Genomic DNA, 7,530 nt, shown 5'->3' on the forward strand with positions numbered 1-7,530 from the left:
GTGAGGGGTCAAATAATTATTTCCCCCACTGTATCTACTTGTATCTACCAAGTAATTGTGAGTTTTCATATGAAATATGTTTGTTATACACATATAGCCTACACTGTGCCACACAATATACAGTATACCTCTACACTGTGCCAAACAATATACAGTATACCGCTACACTGTGCCCCACAATATACAGTATACCTCTACACTGTGCCCCACAATATACAGTATACCTCTACACTGTGCCACACAATATACAGTATACTGCTACACTGTGTAGTCTGTTCTATTAGCACCATTGTTTTGTGGTGGTGGACAGAAAATAATCTGGAAGTGCCCCTCCCGAGACCAGGCTCTGACTGCTAGGGGGGGTCTGCTGAGCTAACGGATGCCCCCTATGGCAGCAGCACCACCATAGCCCCCATATATGGCTAAAAAATTATTGCTTCGTGGGGGAAATGACACCATTTTCTACCTTTCTACCGCACCGGGTGACACCAACCCTAGCAAGGGCACTGGCTCCGCCTGCTCCATTCATAAAGTGGGAGGAGCAGGCGCGTGACGTCAGTGAGTTGCGCTGCCGTCCGGCCTGCTACTGACTTTGTGAATACAGAGAGCTCAGAGGGAGAGGATCGCAGAGGATTTCAAGTTGTTCACATATGAATATTAGTATTACAGTGAGCGGGGCCCGGTGTAATAGAATACAGTGACTGCACCGGGCCCCGCTGCCATTACAACATCAGATGCCGGCCCCCAGACCCTGTATTGGAGCTCATTCACTCACAGAGACACTTATGGGGGGATCTGTGGATGACACATATATAGCATAAGGTGCTTTATATGTGTCACCCACAGATCCCCCCCCACAACAGTGCCATCCACAGATCCCCCCCCCACAACAGTGCCATCCACAGAGCCCCCATAACAGTGCCATCCACAGAGCCCCCATAACAGTGCCATCCACAGAGCCCCCATAACAGTGCCATCCACAGAGCCCCCACAACAGTGCCATCCACAGAGCCCCCACAACAGTGCCATCCACAGAGCCCCCACAACAGTGCCATCCACAGAGCCCCCACAACAGTGACATCCACAGAGCCCCCACAACAGTGCCATCCACAGAGCCCCCACAACAGTGCCATCCACAGAGCCCCCATAACAGTGCCACCCACAGAGCCCCCATAACAGTGCCACCCACAGAGCCCCCATAACACCTTTTGGTTCAAAATATTTTTTAATTTGGCTATTCCCCACCCCTCTTGTAATTGTTCCGCTACTTGTGGGCTGCGCGGGAATGAGTTCAGTCACTTTGGTGGGCAATCCCGTCCTGCAGCGCGTGATCCCGCAAGACCCGCCGCAGTAGGTCACGGGTCTCGCGGGATCACGCGCCGCAGGATGGGATTGCGCACCGAAGTGACTGAACTCATGCCCATGTAGCCCGCAAGTAGCAGATCAGTGGAACAAGTACAAGGTGGGTGGGGGGATGATCTGTGGGGTTGCCCAGACGGCTAGGCCCTTCACAGTAGTTATTAACCCCTTTCAGCAGTCCCCCATTCACTGAAGGGGGGACTGCTGAAAGAGATTAACAACTACTGTGAAGGGCCTCCCCCCCTTTCACAGTAGTTATGCCCAGATATGTGCCCCCTTCACAGTAGTTATGTCCAGATATGTGCCCCCTTCACAGTAGTTATGCCCACACTGCTTCTAACAGAGGCTCACTAATGGACGCTGAGATTAGATCACCCCATATGAGAGCACTGAATCAATGCTTTCCTATGGGGAAAAATCTGACCCTGGAGGTCATCATGCAGAGTGTGAGGACGTCCAGCGTCAGATACCGGACCAAAGGTCTGTTTTACTCCAGGAAGCCCTCAGGTGGCTGCCAGCGACTAGAGGCTGACTTATTGCTGGAACGTAAACAATGCAGTTTCTCTAGAACATTGCAGCTCGATTGGCAAAAGGGACACTGTACCCAGACCACGTCAATGAGCTGAAGTGGTCTGGGTGCCTTTTGTGTCGCCTTAACTTTGAAATCTTATTAAAGATTGTGTAGGGTGTGGCTGGAGGCGGGACAAGGGTGTGGCTTGCAGCAGAACATGGGTGGGGCCTGTAAGGGGGCCCTTCATTTTTTTTTGCCCGGGGGCCCTGAGGGTTCTCAGTCCGCCCCTGGATAAACCTTAAGGTTTGGTCGATTATAAGGTAATGAATTTCAACTTGCAAGCAACTGTGTAGCGGGACGCCGCTACCCACTTCTGTTCCGGCGGGACGCCGCTGCAACCAAGTGTGGGACATCTGCCTTTTTTGGTCTATATCTATCGATACTCAGGTATTTATTTCAAAGGCTGCACACAAGTATTGGATTGAACGTTTCAGTGACTGCGATACTGAAGAACATCGTATAGTTTGCTTGTCATAGCATTAAGGTTCGCTCTCTATGACATTTAACACCTAGTGGACTTTTTAATAGTTGGAATCATTGCGATCACATTCAATATTATATATGCTACTGTATAATGACGCAAGGTGACTCTTTCATTCTGATCATTTAACATTGCACTATATTGCCTATTTATTTGTTTTAACATTAATAAAATTACATAATTTGTTGCAACCACATGGTCACGGTCTCTTGAGTGCCCTGTATACAATATATTTCTATTTTTTACTTTATTGAGTGAATGGTCTCAATTTTACAGGTGCACCTACTGGTGCCCATTTTTCCTAGTGCGATATCTTATCTATCTAATTGTGATATACCTTTGATATTGCTACCATTTCTCAATTGCTGCTATATATTATCAACTGTTGAATTGCTGCTATTTTATCATTTGTTATATTATTAATCATTGTTATATTGTTCTTAATTGTCGCTATATTGTTGCTATCTATCGTTTTACATACCTATGTTATTTTTAATGAATAAAATTGCCTTCCATGAACCCATAAATAGAGTGCCTGCTCACTATCCTTACATATCTTTAACATAGCCAAGACGGATCCGTCATGAACTCCATTGAAAGTCAATGGGGGACGGATCCATTTTCTATTGTTTTAGATTGTGTCCGTCTTTCACCGCATCCCAGGACGGAAAGCAAAAACCACAGCGTATGAGAACGGAACGAAATGCATTTTTGAGCAATCCGTTCTGTTCAGTTATGTTTTGTCCCTATTGACAATGAATGGGGACAAAATTGAAGTGTTTTTTTTCCGGTATTGAGACCCTATGACGGAACTCAATACTGGAAAATATTAACGCTAGTGTGAAAGTAGCCTAAAAAGTACAGACTTCATTAGGGGGTGGAAGCTGGCACTAAAGTGCCTAGGGCAGCATACTATCTAAATATGGACCTGGATCCACAGCAGCAGCACAATGTAGTGTCACACATTGTTCTGCTGGTCCGTGTAGGAGCGGTACGGCCGGGAATCTGCTGTTCTCCTCCTACACAGACCAGCAGAACAATGTGTGACACTACATTGTGCTGCTGCTGTGAAGTGTTGGCAGCTGAGGAACATGAGGAACTAGGTGAGTATATATTTTTTAACTTCCTGTGAAGGGGGCACATATATGGCCATAACTGCTGTGAAGGGGGCATATGTGGGCATAACTACTTTGAGGGGGCACATATCTGGGCATTACTACTGTGAGGGGCACATATCTGGACATAACTACTGTGAGTGGCACATAGCTGGGCATAACTGCTGTGAGGGGCACATAGCTGGGCATAACTGCTGTGAGGGGCCATATATGTGGCATAACTACTGTGAAGGGGCACATATCTGACCATTACTACTGTGAGGGGGAACATATCTGGACATAACTACTGGCACAAAGGGGGATACTTACTATGTGGGGGCTTTAAGGGGACTGGGTGTGTATAGTTATGCTTTGGACATAGGCGTGACCTACTATGAAAAAATATATATGCATACTGTAAACATATTCACAAGATGTTTTTAATTTGCACATATATGTTTATATTTGCATGTGTGGTTTGGGGGGTGGGGGGGGGGCCCAGGTACACCCTTTGCACAGGGGCCCTTTGCTGTCTGTATCCGCCCCTGTATATCTCTGCTGTGTGACCCACTGCTCAAGTATTATCTTGTTGAGGACATTTCCAGGCTGATATCTCTGTGTTTCTCCTAACAGCATGACCACCATAAGAAGTAGATTGAACTGAGTAGTGGTCATGCCCCATTCAATGTTTGTGGGTCTGACAGACACGGCCAAGCTCTGTACGCGGCTGCCTCTGCCGGTCCCGTAGACATTAGAGCGGTACTGTGCATACTCAGATGTGCTCCTCACTACAGTCTTACCCGGGGCCTTCCCTTGCCTGCTGGTGACAATAAAGTGATAGAATTCTTTTTTCTTAGTAGAACAATGTTTTCTTCCCAGACTTGTCTCCAACCTGCAGTGTACCCTATTTCTCCACTAGATGTCAGTATATGAAAACTGTACAATAGCCAAAGGATAAACATAATGAAATTAAAAGACTATGTCCCTTTAAACAGGCACATGCTGTGTGATGATGAGGAGTGATAGACACATGGGGGCAGGGGGCGGACTACCATAAGGGAAATTGCCACAAGAATTATCATATGTTGCATCTTCAAAAAGGTTATGCCAAGTTTATGTCACTATGTTGGTCAGAAGAAGGGACCCTGTGTGGCCCCGAAACATTGGCTGTTTGACGCATGTGACGATTTAATTAAAAAAAGCTTTATTTCTTGCACATATCATCGAGTGCTGGTGACTTCTAATGTGGACTGTATCTGACACGGCTGGTGATGTGATCATCTTAAAAAAAAAAACAAAAAAAACAATAGCTATTATCTTAATAATAAAAGCAGCACAAATCTTATTTTTTACAGCACAAGCGTAGCACTAACCAACCAGCCCGGTTTCGTGTCTTTTGGCTGTGGTGGGGGGCTGGGTGACCTTTGGTGACCTTTTAATAAATGGTTAATAACTTGACAACGAAAGGAGATAGAATGGAGATTTAAACGGCACAAACGTAGCACTCACCATCCAGCAAGTTTCGGGTCTTTTTGCTGTTGTAGGGGGGCTGGTGATGTCATCATCTTGAAACAAACAATTGCTATTATCTTTAAAAATAAAAGCAGCACAAATGTTAATTTTTTGCGGCACAAAACAGCACAAACATAGCACTATAGAGACACACTGGAGTTTTTGTTTGTGCCGATTGAAGGGGGGCCAGCTTCGCCCGCTCAAGTGACCTCATGTAGGAACCTGCTGAACTGGCAGCACCTGAAGTAATCATCCTCACCCAAGCCTACTGTACCATAGCATCACCGTTTCACCTATCCCTGCAATAAAAGTGGAAGTTGGACCCTGCTCCCAGGTCAACGATTTAGCTGCCTGTTAATGTATGCCCCTGTCACACATAAGGAGGACACAACAGATACTATCATTAAAGATGGCCACTGCAGGTCCTTCTTCTCAAATAGCGGGTATTAACAGCTGATCGCCTGGGGTTAGCACAGCCGATCCTATTCATTGCAGCTTTATATGCTGACAATAATCAAGTGAATGGTCCACCATGTACTAAATGATGCTTACAGCGGCCCCGTGTTTCAGTTCATAGGAAGGGGTTCCCCACTGTGGGGTCTCCTCTCTATAACATCCACGTGCCTCATGGGACACTTCTCCTACCTGGCGGGTTCTAGGGGTTGCTCTGGGCAGGACAATTAGCAAAGTGAGCTCTGCCCCTACTTTATAGGGATTGTGAGGGGTGTCTGAGTGCTATGGCTTATCCTAGCAATGAGACATAACATTCTGACATAGAAATACCCCTTTAATGGCAGGCGCATCATAAGAAGACCAACAGTGGACATGTGATCTGTATAGCTAGAACAGGGGTGGCCAACCTGTGGCTCTTGAGCCGCATGCGGCTCACTCTCCACCCCGTGCTCAGATCTCTTCTCCTGATCGGGCACTGTTGCTACTTTGCAGCTCCAGCTCACTCTCCTCTATGTCCTGATGCACACAGTGTGAGAACGTAGAACATGGAGACACGCACTATGACCTGACGTTGTGCTCATCAGGTCACAGTGGAGAGCATGTCAGACCTGCAGAGTAGCAGGTGCCTGATCAGGAGAGGGAAGAGATTTTTTTAAATTATAGAACTGAGCCTGGGGGTCTGATCTAAGCATGGGGGAAGGGGGGGTTGGGCAATGGGGGTCTGATCTGAGCATGGGGGGGTCCTGATCTGGGCAATGGGGGTCTGATCTGAGCATGAGGGGAAGATCTGAGCATGAGGGTTCAGATTTGAGCATGGGGGGCATATCTGAGCATGGGGGTCTTGTTTGAGCATGGGTTGGTCAGCTCTGAGCATGGGGGGTCAGATCTGAGCATGGGGGGGAATCTGATCTGAGCACTGAGGGTCTGACACTGGGAGTCTGATTTGTGTTGTCTGATCCGAGCATTGGGGTCTTATTTTGGAGGTCTGATGAGGATTGGGGATTTGATTTAGGAGTCTGATCTGAGGTCTGATGAAAAATATATTTTTTCTCTGCTAATGAAAAATAAGAAAAAATATTTTTAGCAGACCTAGATCATATGAAAAATATTTTTTTTTATCTTATTTTTCTTGCATCTTGTAGGGCGAAAAATACGGTGACTCGTATGTAAATGTATAGCTTGTGGCTCCTGGTAGTCATAAATATTTTTTTTTTTTTTTTGGCTCTTTATGTCTGTAAGGTTGGCCACCCCTGAGCTAGAGGGTGTACACAATAAAAGCACACAGAGCTATAGGGACTGGGTATTGCGGATGTGCTAGTGGCCATCTAGCAACCCATGTCCTCAGCTCTATACACAAAATCCCGGTGACAGGTTCCCTTTAAAGCGGTTCTATAATGCCCCCTCATATGCCCAGGCCATCACAGAGGTTGTACTTACCTCGTTCCCCGACACCCACGTCGCTTCTCATATCGGCACAGCTGCATCTCCCTGTTGCGCGGATTAAAACATCCGGCGTCGGGGATGGGGCAGCCAATAGCAGGCTGTGACAGGATCAAGCCTCCGTAGTGTCACCCGCGATGCTAGGAAGGCTCATTCCCGTCGCGGCCTGCTATTGGCTGCCCCCCAACTCCAGATGTGCAACAGCGGCCGTGCCGGTATGAGAAGCCATGTGGGTGCCGGGGAACGAGGTAAGTGCAACCTCTGTGAGGGGCCCGGGCATATGGGGGGCATTATAGAACATGGATAACCCCTTTAAGTAAAGTTTTCACTTTTTTTATTTAAAGGGGGCTTCAGACACAACCCATGGACAGGTGTGGGGCTATTTTTGCAATAAAGCAGCCGTTTTTCCCTAGTCCTTTGCAACCCTTTCAAAATAACGACTTTAAGTTACAAAGCTAGTTTAAAAAAAACTAAGTTATACAGCTAGAGTTTATACAAGTTCTAAAATGTACATAATGCAAAGAGAATCGTGTGTCTTGCAAAGGCAAATAGAACTTCCCAACTGCTGAAGCAAAAACTGAAAATGTCTTCACTCAAAAATTCTATGTCCACAGGCATCT

Source organism: Bufo bufo, chromosome 5 (genome assembly GCF_905171765.1).
Source record: "Bufo bufo chromosome 5, aBufBuf1.1, whole genome shotgun sequence".
Lineage (NCBI taxonomy): Eukaryota > Metazoa > Chordata > Amphibia > Anura > Bufonidae > Bufo > Bufo bufo.